Consider the following 11,253-nt stretch of genomic DNA (forward strand, 5'->3'; position numbering starts at 1 on the left):
TAAATTCATGACTATTAACAATTGAACAAATGTTGGATCTGGATCTTTTTTTACTTTCACCCTCAAAGATCACAGGAAAATAGAATAAGATTTACCACAAAGATAGACAGTAAAATAACATATTATTCCAATCAAGCCCAAGATTTGCAATACAGGTACTCCCCCCACGATACTAGCAAAGCTCATTCTCCTACCCCACCCACCCCTCCTTTTGTTTTTGTTTTTAAAGCATTGAAGAATGCACCCTACTTTTTTTCACTTCATTTAACTTATATAAAAAATATAAAAATGTGCAACGGGCTCTGAAATAAAGAACTGTCTGGAAGATGATGAAAGAAACTTTTCAATAAAGTATTTAAAACTAAATTAATGTATTCAGTGTTGTTCCACTGAGGCCTCTGTCTGGAGTGAAAAATTGTGTTTGTTGATCAGTGCTGTTGTAGTGTTTTTTTTTCCTGCTGAGCTGCGTTGCTCTGTCTGGTCCCAGTCCTGAGGCATGAGGATGAGCCGTCAGCATTTCCCCCTGAGCAGTCAGCCGCTCCCACTCCAGGTGCCCTTAAGAAGGGATCAGCGCCTGCCTGCTACTGCCTGCTGCCCGCTGCCCGCTGCCCGCTGTCGGAGGCCTGCTGCACTGTGCCAAGGCCGCTCCTCTCCTCAAAACCTGTTTTCAGACAGCAGTCACCCTGAGGCCTTAGGAGGTGAATGAAAAAAAAATCTAATTCAAAACAAACAAAAACAAACAAACAACCAAACACATCTATAATCGATCTGTACAAGAGATGGATCAACCAAATGGTGTGATCTAATGGGGAAGAAAGGACGGTTCATTTATGTGGTTGTTGTCCTGTAACACCTGGCAACTAGGGATTCAAGCATGTGATGTGCATGACTTTACATTTATCTAGCTAATGATTGGGGGGGGCATGAATAAACACACAGCACCCATACCCTCCCCCGCCACGCCTGTTGATCCACAGTTCCATACAGGCTCTGCGAGCGGGCCTTCCTGATGATGACTGGGTCCATACCGAATTGTGTTGGCACAGTTGGTTGCACGCACGATTCCATCATCATCCACAGTACCATATGGGCTCCTTGATGACTACGCTCATGCCCAACCCCACTGATGCCGTGGATGCCCTCTCTGTGCCCCTGACTGCATGGGCAGCACTATCAGATTTAATTAACAATACAATTAGTATGCAGAATGGAAACTGGATTTTATGCTATGGAGACATTTTGTGGAGCCCAGTACACTCAAAAAAGTGAACTCTGTGAGTTGCTGAATCAAATAAATGTACTTATATTCAATTTAATTAACATTTCTGTGTTTGGTTTTAAAATCTAGTCCACTTTAGTAAGTCTAACTTAAAATGAAAACTTGTTAAAGCAAAAGAAGCCAGCTAAGTTAATTCAACATAACACTGTTGAGTGAATGGCACAATCACCTCTAAAATGTAGTCCACTTTAGTAAGTCTAACTTAAAATGAACAATCACCTCTAAAATCTAGTCCACTTTGTGCATTTTAAGTTAAACTTACTAAAGTGGACTAGATTTAGAGGTGATTGTGCATTTTAAGTTAAACTTACTAATCACCTCTAAATCTAGTCCACTTTAGTAAGTCTAACTTAAAATGCAAACTTGTTAAAGCAAAAGAAGCCAGCTAAGTTAATTCAACATAACACTGTTGAGTGAATGGCACAATCTGTATATATATATATATTCTGTGATGTTGAAACATTAGTGCATGGTTTAAGAGTGATATTACTGGTCCTACTGTATTTGTCTTGCGAAAATCAAGCATATATGAGTACATGTTAGCTAGCTAACGAGCTAGCCAATTAACAAAATGCTACCTGACAGACATACATTAAAATAGCGATCTTGTCGTCACTCGTCAGAGAGCAATAAGGATCTGGAATAACCGGTGAATAGGGCAATATGCGGGTGGCATGACTAGGCATTAGCCAATCAGAATGTTCGTACTGTCGTTGCCATATAATACATTTCAATATTTGATAACTAAATGTAGATGATTTGCCTGACAGTCCTTGAAGAGACATGTAAAAGCTCAATTACTAATAAATAATAATTTTATATAAAACTAATAATGCTTTCTTTACCACACCCAGAGTTTGGTATGTGTTGAATGATATCACATGATGGTTGTCGTTTTCCATTGGTAATAAATAATATTACAGAACCAAGGTATGGCATGGTGGCTCAGGTCCTTGCACTGCCGCCTCACAGCAAGAAGGTCATGGGTTCGATTCCCGCATGGGCCACTGTTGGTTAGGGGGGCAGGTCCTCCCCAGACCTTCAGTGTTCAGGTGGGCTAGGTGTCTCTGTGTGGAGTTTGCATGTTCTCCCAGTGTCCACAAGAACCCCAACAGCACACTCTCCTATCAATCCCCGACCAAGATGGACGGTTCACTTCACTTGGTCCCCGGGTGCTTAAAAGCTGCCCTGGGGTCCTGGAGGAAGGACAATCCGGGATGGGGAAATGCAGAAGTCAAATTCACTGCGATTGTTGACATAACTAGGCTTTATACCAATGAAAACCATTTAGGTACTCCTTATTCAAGTCAGCTAAGTTGGAAATACAAGGAGTTGTTCAGTTGGTGTTAGTAAATCCAGTTGAGTTAGAATTACATAAGTGAGTTAGGTCAGTGTAATGAAGGTCTGTTTAGTTAGATGAACACTGCCTGATCAATTAAGGCTAACTTGACCAAATAATATTGTAATTACTTAATACAGTCTTGTTGGTTTTACATAAGTTAGTTATTTCCTCTGTAATAATAGTATTACATTAGTTTGAACACAACTCAGTTATGTGGAAATCATTGACATAACAATATTAAGTAATTTGAACAACTTATTTTTTTGAGTGTAGAGAAATACTGCAAGTTGCTCCATGAAGTATTGGTTGATTAGTGAAGCCACATTTTTTCACATTTTTCAGTTTTTGCCACTGCTTTGCACCACCCAACTTAGTGTTCAACTAAAGAGATAAACTTGTCAATGGTTCGTTGACATGATAATTGAGATGTAAATAACAATAAAATAATAACAGTAACAGACACGGACCAGACTCTGTCAAGTATAGCCAGAAATTGAAAGCATTCAGCAATGTTGCAAAGAGCCCAAAACAATTTACAACTCTAATTTCTACTTGACAAAATTGCTTTTTGGTTCATTTCCGTTAATCTATTTCAATTTTTCATTAGTTTACCCCTATGGCCACCCATTGTCGTTATTGGTTTATAGCAGAGGTATGAAAAAGTCACATATTTCTCTTTCCATTTTTCTTTTCTGTTGACATTGATTGTGTCTGGGAGCATAACTGGAGGTGAAAGTCACATACGTCTGGATGTGGACTATAACCGAACTGAATGTTGATTTTTTTTTTAACAACCAAGAAAGAAGACAGACATCATGCTATTGCACAACAGCTGGAGAGAAGGCACTGGCAGTTGTGCCTGGATCAACAGAACTCTCATCAAAAATGTACAACAATACAACCAGCTCCTCTCCACTGACCAGTATAAATGAAGACATAAATATGAAATATGAACACGATCCAGTGATTGATCTTGATTATAATAGAAACACTGTACGTCAGAGGACTTATAAATGATCTAACTCTCTCTCTCTGTCCTGTCTGGTTATGTAACTGTATTCCCAAAGGTCAGTTCAACCTTTCCTCTCTTTGGTCTGCACTCTCTGTCTCTCTCTTTTCTGTCTCTATTGTTTCCCTTTTGCTCAATTCCCCTGTCATCTGTCGCTTTTCTCTCTCTCTCTCTCTCTCTCTCTCTCTTTCTGTCTCCTCCACTGTCTCTATCCACTAGTCCCAGTGGAAAAAAGGGTTGTGAGAACACACAGATGTAAATCCACCGTGGGACCGGTCCTGTTTCTTTTATCCTTATCTGGAAGCCCATTCCACCTTCTTGCAGTACAATCTCAAATACACAATTCATTCAACACCATCTGCACATACTTACATGGTCACAGACACTAACACACACACACACACACACACACACACACACACACACACACACACACACAAACACACAAAGAACACAAAGACACATACTCACATAGAGGAGCACAGGGACTGTGTGTGTGAGTGAGAGTGAGAGAGCGGGAGTCTGTGTATCTCTGTTTGCAGCTGGTAGTGCTGATTTGATTCAGTGCTTTGGCGTGATTGAGATTCAGCTGCTCACTCTCAGCCGAGTCCCAAAGTGGTTACACAAGAGGCCTGTGGGACTCCAAAATGGCGCAGAAAAGATGTTTTTTTTTTTTCTCAGCAAGAACCCAAGTTTTCTGTTTTGTACCGTACCACTCACCTCATTCTCAGTCGGTTTCTGGTCAGCACTTGCAAGACACACAAAGTACACTCAAGGAGAGAAGGAGAATGAGGCTACATGGATATGTCAGACATATCTACATGCACAAATTAGTCACTTTTCTGGGGATCTCCTAAGACGCATGAGCCATTCTCCTCGTGCAATCGCCTGAGGTGATTGACTTTTTTTGGAGGTTAATAGGAATTTTCACTTCATTTTCCAGTCCTAAGCTGTTTAACATATGTTTTACTGTGATAATTGACAGGTTCAGAGAGAGAAGCGCGCAATTCGAACAGAAGAGATTTTGTTCGAGGTATATGCTTGATTAAAAAATCGAATGTGCTGACCTTATGCAAGTAACTCATTTCAAACGAATCGGGGCTTAACTATACACTCAGCAGGAATTAAAGCACTGCTGCTTTGCCATTACTTCAGCTTTGTGCTTTTTTTTATAACTTCAGGAGAACAAGAACTGGCTGAGAGCCGCTGAGAACGTCTGAATGACCAGGAACATAAATGGCTCTTGACAGCACCAAGCTCTTCTTCTGCAGGCCATTTTTCTGACATGAACAAAATGCCCCAGATTTCCCAAACTAATGTGCTGAATGACAAGTGATCACAGACTTGACAGCACATTCACTTTACTTCTATTCAATGGGTTTTTTTAGACAAGCAATTAACCTCTATTAATGAAACCACTCATTATGCTCTTAGATCAAGGGAATAATTCAACTACCATTACTGTTTTTATAGTGAGGTAAAAAGGCAGAGACACATCAGAGGAAAAAATCTCCAATGTCTGTTTCAAGACAGATACCATTTTATTCATCTCTGAGAAAAGTAATTAACTTCTTACTGTTGGCTTCCTTCATATTCTGCAACAATACAATGTGAGTGAGATGAGCACATTAAATTCTAGATTTTAGATAAAGGAACAGAAGCTGTATTATGTTTTAAAATGCATTTGACTTCAAGATAATTGAATTCTAAATCCACTCAAAGCCGTATGGAACTTTTGGGAAATTAATTTTCAGTTACTTAATATTGTTTTATCACTTTTAGCCTTAAGCCAGCCATTGGCACTGAATAACGTTGAAGTGTAATGATATTCCAAATGAACGCTGGGATTTTAAAAATCCCCCACAAATTCAAAGACGCTTCACCTCTTCACCTTCCTCACTGAACTCTATGCAAATGTACCCAAATCAGATAAAGTTGGCTTTACACCACTTCCTATTTACTGCTGTGAAGTTTGACAGAATAGCAAACTGTTGGGCTTGGTCCTATTCAAATGGCTGACAAGCAGTCTACTAATATTGCAACACAGTGGCTTTTATAAATAAATAGTATTTAGATACATAAACAGTTTTGCCAGGAGAGAGCTCAGGCTGTGATGGTGAAAGCACTCTGTGCAATTGCAAGGTTTCATGTTGTATGTTGTAAGGTTAAACAAGATCCAGCTGGCTATCATCATTTATCAATCACTGTGCTTTTGTCTTTAGTATATCATCACTCAATGTGTTTATGAGGTCATCTTTAACAGCAAGATAGCCATTGGTAGCACCTATTTCATGGAGACAAACTATTTTAATATAGATCAGAAGGTAGGCCTACTAATATTCTCACTCAAATGGATGGGGATAGGCCAACACTGTGAAACTGTACCGCCTTGCTAGTGTAGCTGTGAAAGAACATCTTATCAGGAGTGCATTGAGAGTCAATGAGCATCAGTTATCTCACAATCAGTTTTACTTTTATGTTATGTTCTCACCATATCCTTGCCCCTACCTCACTTACTGCCTTACATATTTAGCCCAGTCATAAAGCGAGGAGGTGAACACACTCTATATGCATGCGAGCAGTGTCGTGTCTGACTGGGTGAATTATGAGGGCAAATTGTTGATGCCTGTCTCTGATGTGGGAGAGCAAGGGATACGCCAGAATGTCCTCTGTGATAGTTTTTTATTAAGAGACGGAAGCACTTTCAGCCCCATCATGTGCCAGAGTGTATTACCGTCATAATCATCAACCTGCCTCGTGTAGCATTCACTTTGCTTGGACGTCGCGGTGTCTTCTGAAGTCAACGTGAGTGACAGCCGGGAGAGACGCTCGGCTTCTAACTTCTCCTGGCTCACACCCTCCTGATGAGATGAGGCTTCATGCTGAGAGACAAATTGAGTTGTTGCTTTACATATGACGGAGAACCGCGGTGAGGTACAGCTGCGGTTTACCCGCCATTGACTGGAAGTTGAGCCATTTGAATCAAACAGAGCTCTGTGAGAAAATGTTCAGATGTGCATTATCAGGTCAAGAGCAAAATGAACTTAAGGTTCTGAATTATTTCCAGGTTTAATGAATCTACCCTTGAACTGTTATAGATTTTTGGGATACTCTCAAGACTAGTGTCCACATTTATTATGTGTAGTGGATGTTGAAACAAATAATATTTGCTTTTTGTATAAAAATGTACTCACACAATAATTTTCTCATCCTTAAAACCAGTAACTTTCCAAAATAGGTGTGTCAACACCAACTTGAGCTGCGCTAGTGCAAAGTACAGATCTCTTTTGAATTGTGAAAACATTGTAAAAATAGTTAACCAAAAAGTATTCAGGGTCTTAGACTATGTTCACATTCATTCAGTAATCTTCTGAAACAAAAAGTAGAAGAGAAAATTGGGCAGACTCGAAACAGGTCCTGAGCTAAAACTTTTATGCCGTGTTATATACTAGGGGAAAACTAATGATGACACCATTTTGGCCTTTGCAGAGCCCCAGAGTAATGCATTTTCTCCTCAGATCCAATCGGTCATTAGAGTTTTATATAGTATTTCATACATAATGCAATTTTCCTCCTCATTAGGTCACATCCCCATAACTCCCACCTAAATCACTGTCATCTCGCCACTGTGCACTGTAGAGCCGGGGCTCCATTTCGGCTGTGCTCCCTCCATTACAAATTCGGTAAATGGCCCCCCCCAATATGTTCTCATTTGGTATGCAAAACCACAGGGTATGCCGGAGTTTGTCAGACAACTCTCAGGCCCCATATCATGTTTCCTCGTTTGCCTCTCTGTCGTCCCCAATACTGTGGTGGCCACCTATTCCCGAAATTGCATTATTCACCTGGCAAGGATAATGGCAGAATAATGATTCATTGTGATTTGGGTTGGGGGACGAGAGGGCAACTGTGACCCCGTCCATTTACAGCCCTTCAGGACCCTTCATTCGAGCTTCTCCGCTGATAGACGATGATTAGGATGAAGAGAAAGAGATTTGTTTCTAATTATGCAAAGTGGAAAGGAGGCCTATGAAACTCTTGGATGGTATTCGGCACAATATGACAGCCCAAAAATGATTTATCTAGTGGGCAGAAGCACAGTAGCTCAGAAGATAGAATGCAATGATGACAGAGACTTAGCTGCTGTTTTTGTGTAACTTAGATCCGGATTGTAGTTTGAATGGCAAAACCAATGGCAACACCAGTAATATTCCGTAAATTCACTTCTAAAAGTCATAAACAGCATTGTGCAGGTGCATTAACATCTGCAGTTATGCAATGAAGTAGTTATTGTTCTAAAAAAATCCTTCAGCTGATATGCTACCAGCCACACCAAACAAAAAGTTTGTAAGACATCTGACTTTTGTCTAGCCCTGGGCCAGATCTATTTCCAGAGTCAACTGGTAATGAGGTCCTATATATGTATACATATAGGTATATACATGAAATACAAAGCATTTATTTGCTCCTGTACAAACACCTATATATGTTTATATATGCAACCCTTTTTTTAAATAGGTAGCTGGTCCTATATTATTTTGACTGTGAGTTTCTTTTCTCAAAACAACACTGTATTATCTTTATTTCCAATGAGTCATGGAGCTATGGATGTTAAGCAGTGTTTTCCTTTATATGTACGCTTTTACTTTTTGTTGGCTCAGCTAACCTAAGTTCATGGTATCAGTGCTGAGCTTGACTCATCCTATTGTCTGGGTTCTGAGTTTCCACTCCCAGGATCTGAGTTTATTTGTAACACAGTGGAGGAGGCTGCATCTTGTGTTTATCACTACTAAAGGTGCATTTAACATGTCTCAACAGTGGGCATCTTGTGTTTATCACTACAAAAGGTGCATTTAACATGTCTCAACAGTGGGCATCTTGTTCTCCCCCTGGGCAAAGGCTGCTTGTCGCTATTTGACATCCAGGTATAAGAGCTTGAAGCAAAAACAAACAAACAAGAACCAAGCCAGCTCTGTGGTATCTATGGGAGGGAAACAGCTCCCTGTGTGCCGAAAGTGACAACTAATGATCCACAGACGTATCACAAGCACTAAACAGACAAACAGAGAACCTATGGCTGTTTGGTAATGAGAAGTGTTTTGTGACAGTCATTAAAATGTCTTACCGACTCTCTCAATGGTGTATTTTCTTGTCCTTTTTCTATTTTGGTTGTCTAGTGCTTCAAGCAGAGCTGTGATTGATACACTCTGAAACAAAAGAGAGAAGCAATTGTGTTTTGCCTCAATGCCCACCTTGACTCAAAGTTAGGATGCGACCAACAGCTTATTTGAGAGGACGATAGTGGCTCAGTGACCTGGTGCAAGCTAAGGCCAGAGGAAATTGAATGCTGTTGATATTTCATGGTTTTGCCTCTCCGCCAGCTAATTCAAAATGTGCCACGCTTAATCTGTCTTGAAAATGAAACAGTCCTCATCCTGTCTCTTGGTGAAAAAAAAAAATCTTCCGGTATAAACCTCAGGGGTACCTCCAACTTTCAGCATTCCTCGAACAGGTCTCCTCGGAGATTATATGGGTCTGCAAAGTGAAAAATCTTCTAATTAACTTTGAGAAAAGTTCCACTGTATTTATTGCAGTGGAACTTTATTAGGGACTGGAAAAGGTCCAAAAAGACCGTCGGCTGGATAGAGCCCCCCTGGGGGCCTGATCAGGAACTTACCTGCGGCTATCAGGAGAGAGCCTTCACCTTTAAAGAGCACAAAAATCCTTCTACCTTTCAGAACTAAAGTTGGGTACTTCTAGTAGTAGTCCTACCAGAACTCTCACATTCAAATATACACTCTCACATATTCCTCGATGACCTCTTTTGTAGTGACAAAATACGTATGTATGGTCCATCCATATAGTTTAATCTACACATAATCTCAACCGATATAATGACTGCTATTGTTTCCATATCTGTCATCTAAAATACGATAGCAACTGCATGTGTGCTGATCTAGTTAATACCTTTTCTTGAAACATTTTGTCCCTATTAATTTTCTACATGACTGACTGACTGGCTAAATGCAAGAAGGGAAATCCAGGTTTGTTACTCAGTAGGAGACTGGGAGGCATACTGTGACCTAAATCCATATTTTCTGCCGGCAGAGAACACCAGCTCAGCAGTATTAGAGCAGGAGACACACAGGCTATTTGCAAGAGCTGCTAGTTTGATGGGAATGATTATTCAAAAACAGGAGGTTTGTCAGGCCCGAGACTTGTTGCAGGCCCCTGTTCTAAGGTCTAAAAGGGGCCAGGATGATGGGGAGATTAATGAGACACATGCATCAGACCTCAATGAGGTTTCCTTTTCGGTCCAGGCGCCCATTATTTTACTTATTAAAGCCTAAATGAAATGGATGGGGCCGCAAAAAGAGGGGAAAAAGGCTTTTGGTACATTTTGGATGACTGAACTGGGTCTCCGCAGAGGACATTTTGACACCCTCCCCTCACACACCCACACAATCGATATCAAGAGCAGGTCTTGAAGAGACACCTTGTGCACTTAACTCTGCAGGTCCTCCATAGATTTTCCTATACACACCTGACAAACATAAATGCATTCACCCACAGACTTGTGTGAGTTATTTCCATGTCTGTCTATAAACGTTGCTATTGTAACTTACTGTTGGACACCTTAATAACCCCATAGTGCCGTGACACTTTCCCTCCACACAATGACCTTCATTTCTCATGAGGGAGATTTTCCCCTGAGGCGCGGGGCAGCGCTAATTAGCTGGAGCTCCTAGCGCAGCTAAGAGCACTGACGAAGTGGCTGGCGTTGGCACACTTCATCTGCTGCAGCGACAGTCTACATACCTCCAAGCAAGTCAGCGTTTTTAAACTCTGGGAACAAAAGTAAACAAAGAGAGGAGAGGAGCGGACAGACTTGGTAGAGCCGCAAGTGTCCCCTAAAACTTTGGTAATGCTGAGCCCTAACATTGGACGATGTAGCACTGTGGAGAATTATCATACCAGGCAAAAACCCACATCTCAATTAAGTTATGGACCCTAGTGTGTATTGCTGTGTGTTGCACTGCCTAGCGCTAGGGAGCAAGGTTAACCATATAAACTTTCAATATGATGCTTATGCTTATAAACTAGACCCACTATGTAGACTCTCCAGATCCCAGGGTAGCCTGGGAAAAATACTTCTTTGTATTTGCAATTATGTCTTTCAAAGGGAAAGGAGAATAGGTCTTCATCACCCGAGGAAAAAAATAAGAAAGATAGCCATTTACTGTGTACACTTTGTGAGGAAAAACAGGTTGAAGACTATTTTTCTACTCTAATGATTTGTCTTAATGAATCATCTTCAAGTGTTTGGCAAACAGTGATGTCCTAAATCCCAAGTGCTCAGAAGTGCAAATGAGACTCGACATGTAATTAATGAGTATGATGTAGACAGAGAAAGGATTAAAACTTAAAAGGAGTATTACGTTTGAGCTGGAAGGGGGGAGGGCAAATAACAGAAAATAGCACTTTGGAGAGTTATTGGCATATTCGTTTTAGATAGTAACATGACTGTACAACATCATAAAATGTTAATAAACAATACTGGAATTAACTTGAATGGACAACATTGACTTTATCTTAACTGATATCTGTATAAATTGATTGACT

At 40.5% G+C, this 11,253-nt stretch overlaps 1 long non-coding RNA gene across 1 annotated transcript; it reads right to left on the minus strand.

Annotated features, from left to right (window-relative positions):
• Positions 1-257: 257 nt before the first annotated feature.
• On the minus strand, positions 258-4,703 carry LOC116221098. Its single transcript, XR_004164019.2, has 2 exons — positions 4,102-4,703; positions 258-690 (listed from the first exon to the last, which is right to left on the minus strand). It is a non-coding gene; the product is annotated as an uncharacterized LOC116221098 (long non-coding RNA).
• Between the last annotated feature and the right edge of the window lie 6,550 nt (positions 4,704-11,253).

The sequence above is a fragment of the Clupea harengus genome, chromosome 7 (assembly GCF_900700415.2).
Source record: "Clupea harengus chromosome 7, Ch_v2.0.2, whole genome shotgun sequence".
Taxonomy (NCBI): domain Eukaryota; kingdom Metazoa; phylum Chordata; class Actinopteri; order Clupeiformes; family Clupeidae; genus Clupea; species Clupea harengus.